We start from the raw sequence: 18,925 nt of genomic DNA, 5'->3' as shown, positions 1-18,925 counted from the left end.
ACCTCGCAGAGGAGGCATCCCATCGCCTCATAGCTCACACAGGCACGATTCCACACGCACCTTTACTGTGCTCGAATCTTTTTTTTCTTCTTTTCGCGTGCGTGTTCACCTTTAATGCACTATGACCCCACCTCGCAGAGGAAGCATCCCATCGCCTCACAGCTCACACAGGCACGATTCCACACGCACCTTCACTGTGCTTGCGTCTTTTTTTCTTTTCGCGTGTGTTCACTTTTAATGCACTATGCCCCCACCTCACAGAGGAAGCATTCCATCGCCTCACAGCTCACACAGGCACGATTCCACACGCACCTTCACTGTGCTCACTTTCTTTTCGCGTGCGTGTTCACTTTTAATGAACTATGCCCCCACCTCGTAGAGGAAGCATCCCATTGCCTCACAGCTCACACAGGCACGATTCCACACGCACCTTCACTGTGCTCGCGTCTTTTTTTTTTTCGAGTGCGTGTTCACTTATAATGCACTATGCCCCCATCTCGCAGAGGAAGCATTCCATTACCTCACAGCTCACACAGGCAGGATTCCACACACACCTTCACTGTGCTCGCATCTTTTTTTTTTTCTTTTCGCGTGCTTGTTCACTTTTAATGCACTATGCCCCCACCTCGCAGAGGAAGCATCCCATCGCCTCACAGCTCACACAGGCACGATTCCAAACGCAAATCTCGCATGCGCCCCTCCTTCCACCTCATATGCCTCAATACCTTCGCTCCTTTTAAACATCATCCCCCTCCTCTCCCTGAGACACCAGAGCAGAGAGAATGTGCGGCTAAGACACTCAGGGGTAAACAGCAAGTTGAGGAACAAGAAAGGTGGGCCTGTGTGCAAGGGAAACTGGGATATGTGGCAGGCGCTGCAGGTATATGCAATGACAAGGGGTGCATAAAAGGGTGCTTAAGAGATGAGGGTAACGTGGCTCCTTCCGACCCTCCCCTCCCACTCGCGGTGATGCTTGCTACCCGCCGCCCCCCCCAGACCACTTTAATAGTAGCGGAACCGGTGTGGCAATTTATTAATACCAGCAGCACTGCTTCCCTCACGTATCCTCCTCGCTTGACAAATGTGTGCGAAAGTGTTCGTGTGGTCTCCTGAAACAGAATGAAAGCACAGCAAAAGGCACACGCTATATACAAATTACTATTTAAAGTGTGAGAGGTAAACAGGATTAGAGTGCTTGGTCTGCGCCAAGCATGCGATAGATATGGGACAACACACCAGAAAACCGTAGCATGCAACATCACAACCGTACTTGCCAGGCTGCAGCCACGTTGACATAATTTGCTACCACTTCATAGCAGTCCCTGGGACATCCCTGCAGCATTCAAGGGCGCCAAAACCTGACAAGCCCCACATGGTTTTCACAAGCTTTCTCACTCGCAGGCAGCTTGAGGTCAGTCGGTAACTAACCCACAGTGGCGAGAGTTCACTAACTCAATATTTACCTTTCACTCGCCACCCAGGCCCTTCCGGTAGATACCATCCCAACATGGCGACTGTGTACACGTGTGTGTGTGACCTAGAAATCCCAATAGTAGAAGTTTCAGTCCCTGCGTCAGTTACCCAACCGTCATCACCAATAGAAAGAGGATAATGTTACGAGGCAATGGCTTGGCTTCCGAGTTTCTCGTTTTTGTGCCTTCAAATGTGGCCAAGGGCAGCGCGGGCGCTGATTGGTTCTTATTACTGCTGCACCTATAAGTACATTTGCTGCTGGCTTAGGCTTGTTCACATTTCTTACTTCTTTTCACAATGCCTAACTCTATTTCTTTTCACCTTTTTTCTCTCCCTGCTCTCTTGCTTCCACTTTTCCTTCCCACAATCTCCGTTTCTCCCCCTTACTATCTACTAATCTTTATTTCTTCCCTTTTACTTTTTGTCTTTTCCTTCAAACTGTAACACATATCCCAGGAATCTCTGCGCTCTCAAAACAGGAATAACAAATGCTGATTGTACTTGATTACTATTGCACCAGACTAATCACAATTACTATCTCATAATCGGAAGGAAGCGAGGGTCTGCTGCGCTCCAAACTGATAACTTGCAGGTTGTACAAGATCACCACAGCAGGGGCCTAGCCCACCACGCTATTTTACACAAGCTCTGAGTTTTATTTTAAAGTCCATTCCCTCGCCCTACCGCACTTTTATGTTTCAGTTGTACATTTCTCAGGTCCAAGTTTTTAGTTACAACTGTGATGCTAATTCTGTTTCAGATGCAAACTCCCAAACCCCTCCCCTCCTCCCTCTCAGCAGCGTGACTTCCATTCGTACAGCAGGTGCAGTGACACCGGGACCCAGAGCCCTGAGGGGCCTGTTGAGCCCTGATTATTGCTGTATTTTATAATTCAAACAGCAACCAGGGTGGCCCATTACTTGCACTAGGCCCATGACACTCTGGCTACGCTACTGCTCTCACAATTTAGGGTGCAAATCACATCTTAAATATTTGCTCCCAGGATTTGCTGCAAGAAAATCTGCCACAAATCGCGGGAGTAAACTGCGCGAAATTTCATTTTTTTGCAACCTCCACCATTAGAAGAAATATTGCCTGAATGGTTTATATGTATGTTTATGTAATTGTTTTGACTGCCAACGTGTTGCACTTTATCCGCAGCAGAGGTTTTAAGACACTGTAAGCAGACGGAATTTCAGAAAATAAATGTCATACACCAGACCAGCACAGCACCACCATCTCAGCTTGACTCAGCAACACCTCAGCATCACTGATCACGGTACCATTTTAACACCACAGCATCAACACAGCGCCACCTCCGCATCAGTACAACACTATCGCTGCACCTCCCCGGCATCTGCACGTATCACTTCAGCACCAGTCAGCGTCACTCATCACCACTGCAGCAACACCACCTGAGCTTCACTCACCAGCACCTGGGCACGACCACATACACAGCACCACCTCAGCATCACTCAGGCCCAGCGCAGCACCACCCCAGCACAGTGCCACCTCCGTATCACTCAGCACCAGAACAGCACCACCTGAGCACCACCGCAACACCAATGCATCAGTGCAGCAATACTTCAGCACCGTTTCTGCATCTGCGCAGCACCACTTCAACACCAGTCACGGTCGCTCAGGACCACTTCAGCAGCACCACCTGAACGTCACTCAGCAGCAGCTGAGCACTACTACAACCATCAGCACAACACCACCTCAACATTATTAAGCCCCAGCGCAGCACCATCTTAGCACCAGCGCAGCACTACCTCAGCACTAGCACAACACCACCTCAGCACCACCTGACTAGTAACACAGCACAACCTCAACATTAATGCAGCACCAGCACTGCATCACTCAGCACCAGCATCTCCTTAGCATCACTCAACACCACCACCTCACCATCACTCTGCACCACCTCAGCATCATTAAGCAACACTTCAGTATCACTCAGCACCACATAAGCACCACCTCCGCTCAAGCACACCACCACCTAAGCACTACTTCAGTTTAACTGTTCATGATCTGAGCACCAGCACAGCACTACCTTGGCATTAGTGCAGCCCTGCCACCTCTGCATCAGCGTAGCACCAGCACAGCATCACTCAGCACCAGCAGAGATTCTCCTCAGCATCACTCCCCACCACAGCACCACCTCCGTATCAGCACAGCACCACCTCCCCATCAGTGCACCACCAGCAAAGCACCAACTCAGTACCAGCCCTAGGCCCGGACTGGCCATAGCAGGCACCGGGCAATCCCCCGGTGCGCCGCAAGGGTGGGGGCCGATTTTGTTAGAGGGCCGTTTTAGCAGCATAGCTGCAAAATCGGCCCTGCAACAAAATCGGCCGAAAACCGGCCCTAGCAAAGCGCTCGGCGGCACCTCCAAACCCCCCCGAGTGGGGAGGGGGGCCGGCCCTTTGCCAGGGCCGGTTTTGGTTCCCAGTCCGGCCTTGACCAGCGCAGCCCCATCACAGCATCAGCGTTGCACCACCTCAGCACAACTTCAGCATTAGCGCATCACTCAGCACCACTTCTGCACAAGCACACCACCACCTCAGCACCATGTCAGTATAACTCGGCATCACCTGAGCATCAGCATAGCATTATCTCAGCAACAGGAAAGACAAACTTGAAGACAGTGTATATATTAATTTTCTTTTAATAGGGTTGTTCGTTTGTACATAATGTTTACTTGTTTACTGTATGTATGTAAAGCGCTCTGATACCTACAAGTCAAGCTAGCGCTATATAAAACTTTTAAAATTAAAATAAATAACTAAAAAAATTAATTACAAAGCTATTAATTTCGCTACTTTCAAAACCAACACATAAATAAAAAATGTGTCATTTACAGTACCAATAGCTCAAACTTTCCTAATGCGAGCCCTATTGCATTGCAAATACATGTTTAATGAGAGGGCCACCGCCTTATAAAAGTGCTACCCCTGTTTCCTTTTATCTTTGTATATTTAAAAACGCTCTCCCTGTTATTACTTATCATGTATATCTGTGCAAAGTCGCCCAGGACACGAGACATGTTTTATGCTGTTTTACGCTGATTCAATATGTTGATGTTTATCACATGGTGGTAAGTTCCACCCTTTTACGATTTTAACAAATCAAATAAAAGTATTTATGAGGGGGGAAGGAAGGAAGGAAGGAAGGAAGGAAGGAAGGAAGGAAGGAAGGAAGGAAGGAAGGAAGGAAGGAAGGAAGGAAGGAAGGAAGGAAGGAAGGAAGGAAGGAAGGAAGGAAGGCACCTTCCGAACCAAGCACCCCTCACTGTGTATCATGCTACTCATTTGCTAATACCCTTTGGCAAGACTCATCCATGGGTATAAAACGCTACTACCCATTGGCTAATGCCCTTTGGCGACCCATTCATGGGTATAAAATGCTACTACACGTTTGCTAATGCCCTTTGGCGACCCATTCATGGATATAAAGCGCTACTACCCGTTCGCTAATGCTCTTTGGCGATCCATTCATGGGTATCAAACGCTACTTCCCGTTCGCTAATGCCCTTTGGTGACCCATTCATGGCTAGAAAGCACTACTACCTGTTCGCTAATGCTCTTTGGCAACCCGTTCATGGGTATAAAACGCACCTACCGGTTCGCTAATGCCCTTTAGCGACCCATTCATGGATATAAAGCGCTATTACCCGTTCGCTAATGCCCTTTGGCGACCCATTCATGGGTATAAAACGCTACTACCCGTTCGCTAATGCCCTTTGGCGACCCATTCATGGTTGTAAAACACTCCTACCCGTTCGCTAATGCCCTTTGGCGACCCATTCAGGGTATAAAGCTCTTCTACCCATTCGCTAATGCTCTTTGGTGACACATTCATGGGTATAAAACGCTACTACGCGTTCGCTAATGCCCTTTGGCGACCCATTCATGGATATAAAGCGCTACTACCCGTTCGCTACTGCGCTTTGGTGACCCATTCATGGGTATAAAACGCTACTACCTGTTCACTAGTGCCCTTTGGAGACCCATTCATGGTTATAAAACGCTACTACCCATTCGCTACTGCCGTTTGGCTACCCATTCATGGATATAAAGCGCCACTATCCGTTCGCTAGTGCCCTTTGGCGACCCATTCATGGGTATAAAGTTCTACTACCCATTCGCTAGTGCCCTTTGGCGACCCATTCATGGGTATAAATCGCTACTACCTGTTCGCTAATGTGCGTTGGCAACCCATTCATGGATATAAAGCGCTACTACCCGTTCGCCACTGCCCTTTGGTGACCCATTCATGGGTATAAACCGCTACTACCTGTTCGCTATTGCCAGTTGGCGACCCATTCATGGGTATAAAGCGCTACTACCGGTTCGCTACTGCCCTTAGTCGACCCATTCATGGTTATATAATGCCACTACCTGTTTCCTACTGCGCTTTGGCGACCCATTTATGGGTATAAAGCGCTACTACCTGTTCGCTACTGCGCTTTGGCGACCCATTCATGGTTATAAAATGCTACTACACGTTCGCTACTGCGCTTTGGCGACCCATTCATGGGTATAAATCGCTACTACCCCTTTGCTAATGCCCTTTGGCGACCCATTCATGGGTATAAAGCGCTACTACCGGTTCGCTACTGCCCTTTGGTGACTCATGGTTTTAAAATGCTACTACCCGTTTGCTACTGCGCTTTGGCGACCCATTCATGTGTATAAAGCGCTACTATCTGTTCGCTACTGCGCTTTGGCGACCTATTCATGGGTATAAAGCGCTACTACTGGTTCGCTACTGCCCTTTGGCGACCCATTCATGGTTATAAAATGCTACTACCCGTTTGCTACTGCGCTTTGGCGACCCATTCATGGGTATAAAGCGCTACTACCGGTTCGCTACTGCCCTTTGTCGACCCATTCATGGTTATATAATGCCACTACCTGTTTCCTACTGCGCTTTGGCGACCCATTTATGGGTATAAAGCGCTACTACCTGTTCGCTACTGCGCTTTGGCGACCCATTCATGGTTATAAAATGCTACTACACGTTCGCTACTGCGCTTTGGCGACCCATTCATGGGTATAAATCGCTACTACCCCTTTGCTAATGCCCTTTGGCGACCCATTCATGGGTATAAAGCGCTACTACCGGTTCGCTACTGCCCTTTGGTGACTCATGGTTATAAAATGCTACTACCCGTTTGCTACTGCGCTTTGGCGACCCATTCATGTGTATAATGCGCTACTATCTGTTCGCTACTGCGCTTTGGCGACCTATTCATGGGTATAAAGCGCTACTACCGGTTCGCTACTGCCCTTTGGCGACCCATTCATGGTTATAAAATGCTACTACCCGTTTGCTACTGCCCTTTGGCGACCCATTCATGGATATAAAGCACTACTACCTGTTCGCTACTGCCCTTTGGCGACCCATTCATGGGTATAAACCGCAACTACCCGTTCGCTAGTGCCCTTTGGCGACCCATTCATGGGTATAAATTGCTACTACCTGTTCGCTAATGCGCATTGGCGACCCATTCATGGATATAAAGCACTACTACCCGTTTGCTAATGCGCTTTGGGGACCCATTCATGGGTATAAAGCGCTACTAGCTACTGTGCTTTGGTCACTAGTTGAAGGGTACATAGAACTGCCGAAATGCAGTTACTATTCCCAAGGGAGTGAATGTAAGAAGCCCCTCGGCCCCGCTCGGTTCCCTCCTCACGTCTCCGTGGTGCCGGCTCTTGCACGAGGGGTGGTGGGGCTCTCTCTGGGGTCAGTGGAGACCTCGCAGGCAGGGTGTCTTGGCCGTGATAAAACTCTACTCAACGAGAGCTTAGCGAAAGCCATCGGCCCCATGGATGCGGCGTTCCCACTGCTTGCCCTACAACCCCCCCCCCCCCCCTCCCCCCAAGCCTCCAGGATTTCTCAGGCTCGCCTCGCGCAAATAACGGCAGTGAACGTTGAATTGCTTTATTCAGAAACAAGGTTAAGATGATGCAATATAATAGGATGACACTGGACCTTATCTTTGCATCGACCCTTGAGCGGACCCCGTGCCCCCTCGGGGTGAAAGGTCACTGTGCGGAGGTTCGTTGATGCCGCCGGATATTTAAAAGGTCATTGTACGGCCTGTCTTCGCGTCAGAGCGCTCAAACGTGGCTGTTCGTGCACCACAAAGAGAACACACAAGCAAGAATACATCTTTAAAAAGAAACTGGAAATCATATTGACATTACACGGCACACCGTGAAAATGCCCCCAAGATAGGCATCAACGTAGAGGCAATCGTGGCATAAGAGGACAATGGAACCCAGGCAGCTCCGGGAGACTGCACTGCCATGAAACGGCCCCAGCAGGTGGGCTGTGCGCGTCATTGATGACGGGGCACACACCTGCGCAGACTGCGCACTGACGACAACTTTCATCATATAAACAGATACTTTTTAATCAATATGTACATCCATGTGCAGCAGCCCGAGCCACGCCCTGCCTGTGGGAGGTAAATCCGTGGACAGCTGCCCAGTGCACAGACGGCAGCCGCCGGTACCGCACCCAAGTCTGGGAGAGCCCTCCGCAGTCAGCAGCACTGCAAGTGGTGTCTGGAACACTGCAAGCGGTGTCTGAAGCACTGCAAGCGGTGTCTGGAACACTGCAAGCGGTGTCTGGAGCACTGCAAGCGGTGTCTGGAGCACTGCAAGCAGTGTCTGGAGCACTGCAAGCGGTGTCTGGAACACTGCAAGCGGTGTCTGAAGCACTGCAAGCGGTGTCTGGAGCACTGCAAGCGGTGTCTGGAGCACTGCAAGCGGTGTCTGGAGCACTGTAAGCGGTGTCTGAAGCACGGCAAGCGGTGTCTGAAGCACTGCAAGCGGTGTCTGAAGCACTGCAAGCGGTGTCTGGAGCACTGCAAGCGGGGTCTGGAGCACTGCAAGCGGTGTCTGAAGCACTGCAAGCGGTGTCTGGAGCACTGCAAGCGGTGTCTAGAGCACTGCAAGCGGTGTCTGAAGCACTGTAAGCGGTGTCTGAAGCATGGCAAGCGGTGTCTGGAGCACTGCAAGCGGTGTCTGAAGCACTGCAAGCGGTGTCTGGAGCATTGCAAGCGGTGTCTGAAGCACTGCAAGCGGTGTCTGGAGCACTGCAAGCGGTGTCTGGAGCACTGCAAGCGGTGTCTGGAGCACTGCAAGCAGTGTCTAGAGCACTGCAAGCGGTGTCTGAAGCACTGCAAGCGGTGTCTGAAGCACTGCAAGCGGTGTCTGGAGCACTGCAAGCGGTGTCTGAAGCACTGCAAGCGGTGTCTGGAGCACTGCAAGCAGTGTCTGGAACACTGCAAGCGGTGTCTGGAGCACTGCAAGCGGTGTCTGGAGCACTGCAAGCGGTGTCCGGAGCACTGCAAGCAGTGTCTGGAGCACTGCAAGCGGTGTCCGGAGCACTGCAAGCGGTGTCTGGAGCACTGCAAGCGGTGTCTGGAGCACTGCAAGCGGTGTCTGGAGCACTGCAAGCCGTGTCTGGAGCACTGCAAGCCGTGTCTGGAGCACTGCAAGAAGAAGCACACCTGAGCAAGAGACAGACAGAGACCAGGACCAGAGCTGAGGCAACAGCATCCCCCACCTGACCCTCGCCCAAGCCTGGGAGAGCCCGGTGCAGCCAGCAGCACTGCAAGCAGTGTCTGTGAGCACTGCAAGAAGAAGCACACCTGAGCAAGAGACAGACAGACCAGAGCTGAGGCAACAGCATCCCCCACCTGACCCTCGCCCAAGCCTGGGAGAGCCCGGTACAGCCAGCAGCACTGCAGGCAGTGTGTGGAGCACTGCAAGAAGAAGCACACCTGAGCAAGAGACAGACAGACCAGAGCTGAGGCAACAGCATCCCCCACCTGACCCTCGCCCAAGCCTGGGAGAGCCCGGTACAGCCAGCAGCACTGCAGGCAGTGTGTGGAGCACTGCAAGAAGAGGCACACCTGAGCAAGAGACAGCCAGAGACCAGGACCAGAGCTGAGGCAACAGCATCCCCCACCTGACCCTCGCCCAAGCCTGGGAGAGCCCGGTACAGCCAGCAGCACTGCAGGCAGTGTGTGGAGCACTGCAAGAAGAGGCACACCTGAGCAAGAGACAGCCAGAGACCAGGGCTAAGGCTGAGGCAACAGCATCCCCCACCTGACCCTCGCCCAAGCCTGGGAGAGCCTGGTGCAGTGGAAGCAGCAGCAGTGCACACAGCATCCACTGGTCACTGGAAGCTGGAGCACACCTGCGCAAGTGACAGCTGGAGGCCAGGGCTGGGTTGAGGCAGGAACATACTTCACCTGAATCTCAGCCAAGCCGGGACAGTCTGTTGGAAGCAGCAGCACTGCACGCACTGGGAGCAGGAACTCACCTGAGCAAGCGGCAGCCAGAGGCCAGGACCAGACTGGGACACACAGCACTCTGCGATTAGACCCACATCTGGTAAGTCCAACACATCTGTCTTAAAACTGAGATTTCATGAGACCGTTGGTTGAAGCTGATTCCAAGGGTTTGGATTGAATAATGCGGGATCCGTGCGCCCGGTGACCCAGGCTCAGACCGGGTTGTGGGGCAGGCAGCCTGGCCGGCTGGGCTGACAGGTCAGTGTGGGGGGCTTGTGGGCCTGTTGGGCTGGTTTTTAGTGTTGATATCCCTGATATGAAAACAAGCATTGCCTGCAGCAAGCTGAAATCCATGCACTTCTCCATACCTTGTAAAACATTTAAACAGCCTGTCTGTACACGTTCAAATCTGCCCGAATTCAAACATGGGCCCATTTAACAGCTTTCTAATTCACCAAAGGGGGGTGGGGGGGGGGGGGGTTATTTCGGTGCCCGGTCCGACCCTGTGTCCACACACTGGATTCTGCACTCACCTGCTTCTTTCTCGCACTTCTTATCTGCTGCAATTCTCAGCGCTCCGAAGTTAAAAGGCAGGGAGCAGCGCTTTAGAAAACACCTACATTAATACAGCTTTCTTTTTACATGTTATTGTCCGCAGGATCAATGTTATTGACACCCCTAAAATCTTTTCACAAACCCCTTTTGTGTTGTACGTTTTTAGTAAAATAGCAGGTATTTTTCCAGGCGTGGCGCCGTGGTCCTGATGCCGGGTCGTGTCGGCGCTTCGGCCCCCAGACAGGGGGTGTCTCTCGGTTCAATTCACTCGAGGGACAGGGGCTGTGCGGGGAGCCCCCGCAGCCTGGACCGGACAACCCGCGATGCTGGCAGCGTGGGGGGACAGTGAGACGGGACACATGATAGATGCATGTTACATACTCGCCGAGAATGGCTCTGAAGTTAGGATTGGACGCCTTCTTTCGAGTTTGAAGGCGGCACATGTATGTCACATACGTGCGTTGTCGCCCGTGCCTCTTGTAATTGATTTCCGTAACATGTTGGCGGTTTACCGTCCTCCAACCTTTAAAGAAGAGGGACCCTAAATTGTGGCATATATGTCTGCATTTTGTGCTGGGTTTCATTAACCCTTGACCCTGGTAATGAATGTGCTCGGAGCGTGTTTTAAAGATCGGACACGAGGACCTCAGACTGGCTGAGGAAGGAGCTTTGCGGATTAAGAGAGGGGCTGACGCGGATGAAAGATGTATAGAAACTCACCCCCATAACTGTGGATGGGCAGGGACACACGCGTAGAGGGAGAGTCCCATAAATAAAGACAAATGCACAACTAAAAACAACAACAAAACACAGACAGACAGACCGACGGACGGACAGTAAAACAAGTGAAACGTGCAGAGTGTCCAAATCCGACCCGTTCCTACCTCTGATGCTTGAATCAAAGTGATGTTCATGGTCAGGTGCGTGAAATGCCGACTGCGGGCACCACTTGGGCATTCTGAACCCCGCGGACCTCTGCGCAACGAAAGAGCGCATGCAAACAGTGTCTCTTTGTGTCGTAATTGTGATGTAGAAAGCACACCAATTGTATAGATTGCATGCCCCTCCGAAGGATGAAAGTCTAAGTTGTTATAGGACCCGTGGGTTCCGTTCCACTCGAGCTCTGCCGCAGGTGCACAACCCACCGAGCTCATTCACCGTCGCTCTCTGTAAATCTCCAGGTCGAAAGTTCATCTTTGGGTGAATACAGGGATAGTCTTGCCAAGAGCGCCAACTAAAGAGGGCAGCGCCTCTGGGCGCCGGTGTGGGCGGGGGTTCGATGGAAACTCAGGTGAGATGCATGGGAGTTTGGTGCTGGGTAGGTGAACCCTTGGCAGTGGGGCAAGTTGTCCACGCGGTACTCCCTTACTATCGCACAGTATGACCGTCATGACACGGACTTACCCACCACATCGCCTATAAGTCAGAGGAAGAACAGGAAATATCACCCTACCCCAGGGCTTTTCATTTTTTTATTTAATGCGATTTTATATAGCGCAAACATTACCCGAAGGTGTCAGAGCGCTTTACAGAAGAACCAGTTGCGATACAGAAGGATTTAGGATTACATGAGTTACATAAAAGATACAAACAGAAAAAATTGCAAATGTACAAGTTGTAAAGTCACTCGAGGAAGAGATACAAACAGAAAAATTGCAAATGTATAAGTTGTAAAGTCACACAAGGAAGAGATACAAACAGAAAAATTGTAAATGTACAAGTTGTAAAGTCACTCGAGGAAGAGATACAAACAGAAAAATTGCAAATGTACAAGTTGTAAAGTCACTCGAGGAAGAGATACAAACAGAAAAATTGCAAATGTACAAGTTGTAAAGTCACTCGAGGAAGAGATACAAACAGAAAAATTGCAAATGTACAAGTTGTAAAGTCACTTGAGGAAGAGATACAAATGGATAAACTCTAAGAATCACATAGGAATGGTAGTGAGTACAAGGATCTACATATATATACAGATAGATTTGCTCAGGATTACATTTTACCAGCGATTAGGCTTGGAAAAGTATATATCACATATTTACAGAGTGAAAAAAGAGATAAAAAGAAAGAAAAAATAAGGGAGTGGAGTTTAAGTGGGATAAAAAAAACTGGTGGGGTCTCTCAAAGGGGCGTGGCCAATGTAATTAAGGGCGTGGCTTAAAACACATAAGCTAAAAATCTGTGCTTAGCATAGTGTGCCGCCCGACTTGTATTTTGCTGTTTCTGTCATTGCATCCAGATATATGAAACAACAGGTCACATCATACCTACAACAAGCCAGGACTATTGGTTTTGTCAATGGTTGATAGTTGCATAAGATAAATAAGCAGCAACTGTGGCTTGTATATAATATTGAAAAAGCTTCCACTTAAAGCCCTGGTGAGACCACGACAATGTTGCTGCTCCTACGTTTCAAAAAGCTCAGCTGCTCCTGGTTTTCAAAAAGAGAAGTGACAATTTGCAGTGTGCGCTATTCAATTGGGCCCCCTCACTCGCAACGGCGCTCAGATTCTTGTATACCAACAAGTTTCTACACCCGGTCTAATAAGATGTTTTAAGTTGAAAGTATAGTCCTGAAGAAGGTGACGATCTTCATCTGAACACCGAAACGCCGCGTCAACAGAACTTTTTAAACAATTTTGTATTTTATTGTAATTGATTTATTTTTATTATATGAAAAATGATATGGTTGTAATGATGTGTTATATGCAATGAATTCATGCTTTTTAACAAATAAAATAGATAACGAATAGACTCTAAATGTCCGAGTTTTTCCTGTTTTAATTGTTATTAATGTTGTTTTGAAATACAGAATAAATTCCGTTTTGGTAACCTACTTTAGACCGCCTAAATAAGAAATAGAATGGTAAATATCTCACATTAAGAATTGTAAGAGGCACTTAGCCTCACTTTGTAAAAAAGCAGGGAAAGGAAGCTCTTTAATTTTTGTAGCATTATATACTCTCTCCCTTTTCCAGTTGAAAAGGGTACCTCCTTCTTGTTTTTAATCATTGTCCGCAGCTTTGCTGCTCATCCCACGCCTCTACGAGACCTAAAAAGCAGACACATGGGAGATGTAAGATGCAAGGATTTCCCTTCTCCCCCAACGCTCACCTGGCATGAGGTCATGCCGTAACTTCTCCACTAGTGAGAAGTGAGCAGTGTGGGCAGCGCACATCGATGTGTCCGCTGTCACTGCACAGACCAACTGTGCCAGGGCACAAAACAGAATCTGATAGAAACTCCTTTAAAAAACTGCCGGTGTTCAGACCCGGCCCACTTAAAGCCCTGTCCTACCCTGTGCTGGACATTATGTCATTGCATTTCCTTGATAAAGGAGACTATACTCTGATCACACCGCCCACGAGTGTAGGAAGACATCTCAGGAATCTGGATAGAGAGACGTAATCCAAGCCCAGGGCCCATTTCATCCTTGACCTCTCTGCTGAGACGTGGGCAATACTCTGCCGATCACATTGATGGCATTGTGAGATGAGGTACTGTATATAGTGGACGAACCATTGAGAAATCACAGATTGTGATCATACAAGTTCTTAGTACTGTCGTCACTGGAAAAACAAACCCAGTTCATCTTGGGGTGTATGGATGCATGCATTTAGAACTCCTAAAGCACAAACCCAGCCTGGGACAGCGTGAGATCATTCTTAGGGCTAGGGAGGCTGCTAATTTCTGACTTGGCACACCTGAGATATCAGGGATAGGTGCCCTGTTCACCTTTGACCCGGGACAGCCTGAGATCTCAGGGATAAGTGCACTGTTCACCTTTGACCTGGGACAGCCTGAGATCTCAGGGATAGGTGCACTGTTCACCTTTGACCCGGGACAGCCTGATATCTCAGGGATAGGTGCACTGTTCACATTTGATATGTGAAAACCTGAGGTTTCATGGGTGGGCTGCTCACACCTGACCAAGGACAGGCTGAGGTCTCCTGGGTGGGGGGGAGGGGGGGCTGCTCACACCTGACCAGGGACAGGCTGAGGTCTCCTGGGTGTGGGGGGGGGGGGGGTGCTCACACTGAGCAGGGACAGGCTGAAATCTCAAAGGGGGGGGCAGATCACACTTGACCTGGGACAGGCTAAGATCTCAGAGGTGGGGAGGGGGGCTGCTCACACCTCACCAGGGACAGGCTGAGATCTTATGGGTGGGGGGGCTGCTCACGCCTGACCCGAGACAGGCTGAGATCTCATGTGTGGGGGCTGCTCACACCTGACCATGGACAGGCTGAGATCTCAGAGGTGGGGGGGGACTGTTCACTCCTGACCTGGGACAGGCTGAGATCATCGGGGGTGCTCACACCTGACCTGGGACAGGCTGAAATCTCAGAGGTGGGGGGGGGCTGTACACTCCTGATCTGGGACAGGCTGAGGTCTCCTGGGTGGAGGGGCTGCTCACACTTGAACAGGGTCAGGCTGAAATCTCAAGGGGGGGGGCAGATCACACTTTACCAGGGACAAGCTAAGATCTCAGGGGTGGGGAGGGGGGCTGCTCACACCTGAACAGGTCCAGGCTGATATCATGGGTGGGGGGGCAGCTCACATCTGGGCAGGGACAGGCCGAGTTCTCATGGGTGGGGTGCTGCTAACACCAGACCAGGTCCAGGTTGAGACCATGGGGGGCTGCTCACACCCAATTACACCAGGGACAGGCTGAGATCTCCTGGGTGGAGGTGGGGGGGGGGGGGGCTACTCACACCCCGCCAGGGACAGGCTAATATCTCACGGGTTGGGTGGGGGGGGTGCTGCTCACACCTGGGCAGGGACAGACTGAGATCATGAGGGGCTGCTCGCACCCAGACACATCTGGGACAGGCTGCGATCTCATGGGTAGGTGGGGGGGTGGGGGGGCTGCTCACACCTGACCAGGGACAGGCTGAGATCTCACTGGTGGGGGGTGGACTGCTCACACCAGGTCCAGGCTGAGATCTCGGGGGGCTGCTCACATCTGTGCAGGGACAGGCCGAGTTCTCATGGGTGGGGGGCTGCTCACACCTGACCTGGGAGAGGCTAAGATCTCAGGGGTGGGGGGGGGGGGGGCTGCTCACACCTGACCAGGTCCAGGCTGAGATTTCAGGGGGGCTGCTCACACCTGGGCAGGTCCAGGCTGATATCATGGGTGGGGGGGGGGGCAGCTCACATCTGGGCAGGAACAGGCCGAGTTCTCATGGGTGGGGTGCTGCTAACACCAGACCAGGTCCAGGTTGAGACCATGGGGGGCTGCTCACACCCAATTACATCAGGGACAGGCTGAGATCTCCTGGGTGGGGGTGGGGGGGGGGGGGGGGCTACTCACACCCCACCAGGGACAGGCTAATATCTCACGGGTTGGGTGGGGGGGTGCTGCTCACACCTGGGCAGGGACAGGCTGAGATCATGAGGGGCTGCTCGCACCCAGACACATCTGGGACAGGCTGCGATCTCATGGGTAGGTGGGGGGTGGGGGGGGGCTGCTCACACCTGACCAGGGACAGGCTGAGATCTCACTGGTGGGGGGTGGACTGCTCACACCAGGTCCAGGCTGAGATCTCGGGGGGCTGCTCACATCTGTGCAGGGACAGGCCGAGTTCTCATGGGTGGGGGGCTGCTCACACCTGACCTGGGAGAGGCTAAGATCTCAGGGGTGGGGGGGGGGGCTGCTCACACCTGACCAGGTCCAGGCTGAGATTTCAGGGGGGCTGCTCACACCTGGGCAGGTCCAGGCTGAGATCTCTGGGGGGCTGCTCACACCTGGGCAGGGACAGGCTGAGATCTCATGGCGGAGGGGAGGGCTGCTCACACCTGACCGAGGAAAGGCTGAGATGACATCCGAGAGGCCACTACGGACAGGACACTGAGACAGGTGCTGACAGAGAGGAGGGGGACATAGACAAGTACTGACAGAGAGGAGGGGCACAGAGACAGGTACCGACAGAGAGGAGGGGCACAGAGACAGGTGCTGACAGAGGAGGGGCACAGAGACAAGTACTGACAGAGAGGAGGGGTACAGAGACAGGTACCCACAGAGAAGAGGGGCACTGAGACAGGCACTGACAGAGAGGAGGGGCACTGAGGCAGGTACTGACAGAGAGGAGGGGCACAGAGACAGGTTCTGACAGACAGGAGAGGCACTGAGGCAGGTACCGACTGAGAGGAGGGATACAGAGACAGGTACCGACAGAGAGGAGGGGCAATGAGACAGGTACCGACTGAGAGGAGGGATACAGAGACAAGTACCGACAGAGAGGAGGGGCATAGAGACAGGTAGTGACAGAGAGGAGGGGCACAGAGGCAGGTACCGACAGAGAGGAGGGGCACAGAGACAGGTACCGACAGAGAAGAGGGGCCCAGAGACAAGTACTGTCAGAGAGGAGGGGCACAGAGACAGGTACCGACTGAGAGGAGGGATACAGAGACAAGTACCGACAGAGAGGAGGGGCACAGATACGTGTACTGACAGAGAGGAGGGGCACAGAGACTTGTACTGACAGAGAGGAGGGGCGCAGAGACTTGTATTGACAGAGAGGAGGGGCACATAGACAGGTACTGATAGAGAGGAGGGGCCCAGAAACAGGTACCGACAGAGAGGAGGGGCACAGAGACAAGTACTGGCAGAGAGGAGGGGCACAGAGACAGGTACCGAAAGAGAGGAGGGGCACAGAGACTTGGACTGACAGAGAGGAAGGGCACATAGACTTGTACTGACAGAGAGGAAGGGCACAGAGGCAGGTACCGACAGAGCGGAGGGGTGCAGAGACATGTATTGACAGAGAGGAGGGGCACATAGACAGGTACTGACAGAGAGGAGGGGTACAGATACAGGTACCGACTGAGAGGAGGGACACAGAGACAAGTACTGACAGAGAGGAGGGGCACAGAGACAGGTACCGACAGAGAGGAGGGGCACAGAGACTTGTACTGACAGAGAGAAGGGGCACAGAGACAGGTACCGAAAGAGAGGAGGGGCACAGAGACAAGTACTGACAGAGAGGAGGGGCACAGAGATAGGTACTGACAGAGAGGAGGGGCACAAAGACAGGTACTGACAGGGAGGAGGGGCACAGAGACAGGTACCGACTGAGAGAAGGGATACAGAGACAAGTACTGACAGAGAGGAGGAGCACAGAGACAGGTACTGACAGAGAGGAGGGGCACAGAGACAGGTGCTGACAGAGAGGAGGGGCACATAGACAAGTACTGACAGAGAGGAGGGGTACAGAGACAGGTACTGACTGAGAGGAGGGGAACAGAGAGAGGTACTTGTTAGAAAGGAGGGGCACAGAGACAAGTAGTGACAGAGAGGAGGGGCACAGAGAAAGGTACCGACAGAGAGGAGGGGCATTGAGACAGGTACCGACAGAGAGGAGTGGCACAGAGACAGGTACTGACAGAGAGGAGGGGCACAGAGACAGGTACTATCAGAGAGGAGGGGCACAGAGACAGGTACTGACTGAGAGGAGGGGCACTGAGACAGGTACCGACAGAGAGGAGGGGCACAGAGACAGGTACTGACAGAGAGGAGGGGCACAGAGTCAGGTAGTGACAGAGAGGAGGGGCACTGAGACAGGTCCCGACAGAGAGGAGGGGCACAGAGACAGGTACCGACAGAGAGGAGGGGCCCAGAGACAAGTACTGTCAGAGAGGAGGGGCATAGAGACTTGTACTGACAGAGAGGAGGGGCACAGAGACAGGTACTGACAGAGAGGAGGGGAACTGAGACAGGTACCGACTGAGAGGAGGGATACAGAGACTAGTACCGACAGAGAGGAGGGGCACAGATACTTGTACTGACAGAGAGGAGGGGCACAGAGACAGGTGCTGACAGAGAGGAGGGGCACATAGACAAGTACTGACAGAGAGGAGGGGTACAGAGACAGGTACTGACTGAGAGGAGGGGCACTGAGACAGGTACCGACAGAGAGGAGGGGCACAGAGAGAGGTACTTGACAGAAAGGAGGGGCACAGAGACAGGTAGTGACAGAGAGGAGGGGCACTGAGACAGGTACCGACAGAGAGGAGGGGCATTGAGACAGGTACCAACAGAGTGGAGTGGCATAGAGACAGGTACTGACAGAGAGGAGGGGCGCAGAGACAGGTACTATCAGAGAGGAGGGGCACAGAGACAGGCACTGACAGAGAGGAGGGGCACTGAGACAGGTACCGACAGAGAGGAGGGGCACAGATACAGGTACTGACAGAGAGGAGGGGCACAGAGTCAGGTAGTGACAGAGAGGAGGGGCACTGAGACAGGTCCCGACAGAGAGGAGGGGCACAGAGACAGGTACTGACAGAGAGGAGGGGCACAGAGACAGGTACTGACAGAGAGGAGGGGCACTGAGACAGGAACCGACTGTAGCAGGGTTTCCGTTCTCCCACAGAACTGTGCATAGAGATCTAGAACCTCAGTGAGTTAGGATGATCCAAAACTCATCTCAGTGTCAGAAATCTCCTTACCTAGCTAGCTACAGTGTCTCATGGATCATTATGGAATGAACCATGTCTTAGACAAACCAGAACATGATCTTTAGAATACCTCAGGAATCGTGGAACACATGAACACTCTTTCGCTATATAATCATTTCAAACCAAAAC

General features: G+C 51.9%; 1 protein-coding gene across 1 annotated transcript in view; it reads left to right on the top strand.

Moving 5' to 3' along the window:
* The first annotated feature begins 9,581 nt into the window (after positions 1-9,581).
* LOC147673094 (N-acetyllactosaminide beta-1,3-N-acetylglucosaminyltransferase 3-like) overlaps positions 9,582-18,925 on the top strand; it is a 152,056-nt gene continuing 142,712 nt past the window's right edge. The window contains exon 1 of the mRNA XM_086946794.1: positions 9,582-9,887. The gene's annotated coding sequence lies outside the window, so the exon portion shown is untranslated. The remainder of the gene's footprint in view (positions 9,888-18,925) is intronic.

The sequence above is a fragment of the Lissotriton vulgaris genome, chromosome 12, assembly GCF_964263255.1.
Source record: "Lissotriton vulgaris chromosome 12, aLisVul1.2, whole genome shotgun sequence".
NCBI classification, from domain to species: domain Eukaryota; kingdom Metazoa; phylum Chordata; class Amphibia; order Caudata; family Salamandridae; genus Lissotriton; species Lissotriton vulgaris.
The sequence above is the reverse complement of the archived record's forward strand: the minus strand, read 5'-3'. Positions and strand labels throughout refer to the sequence as shown.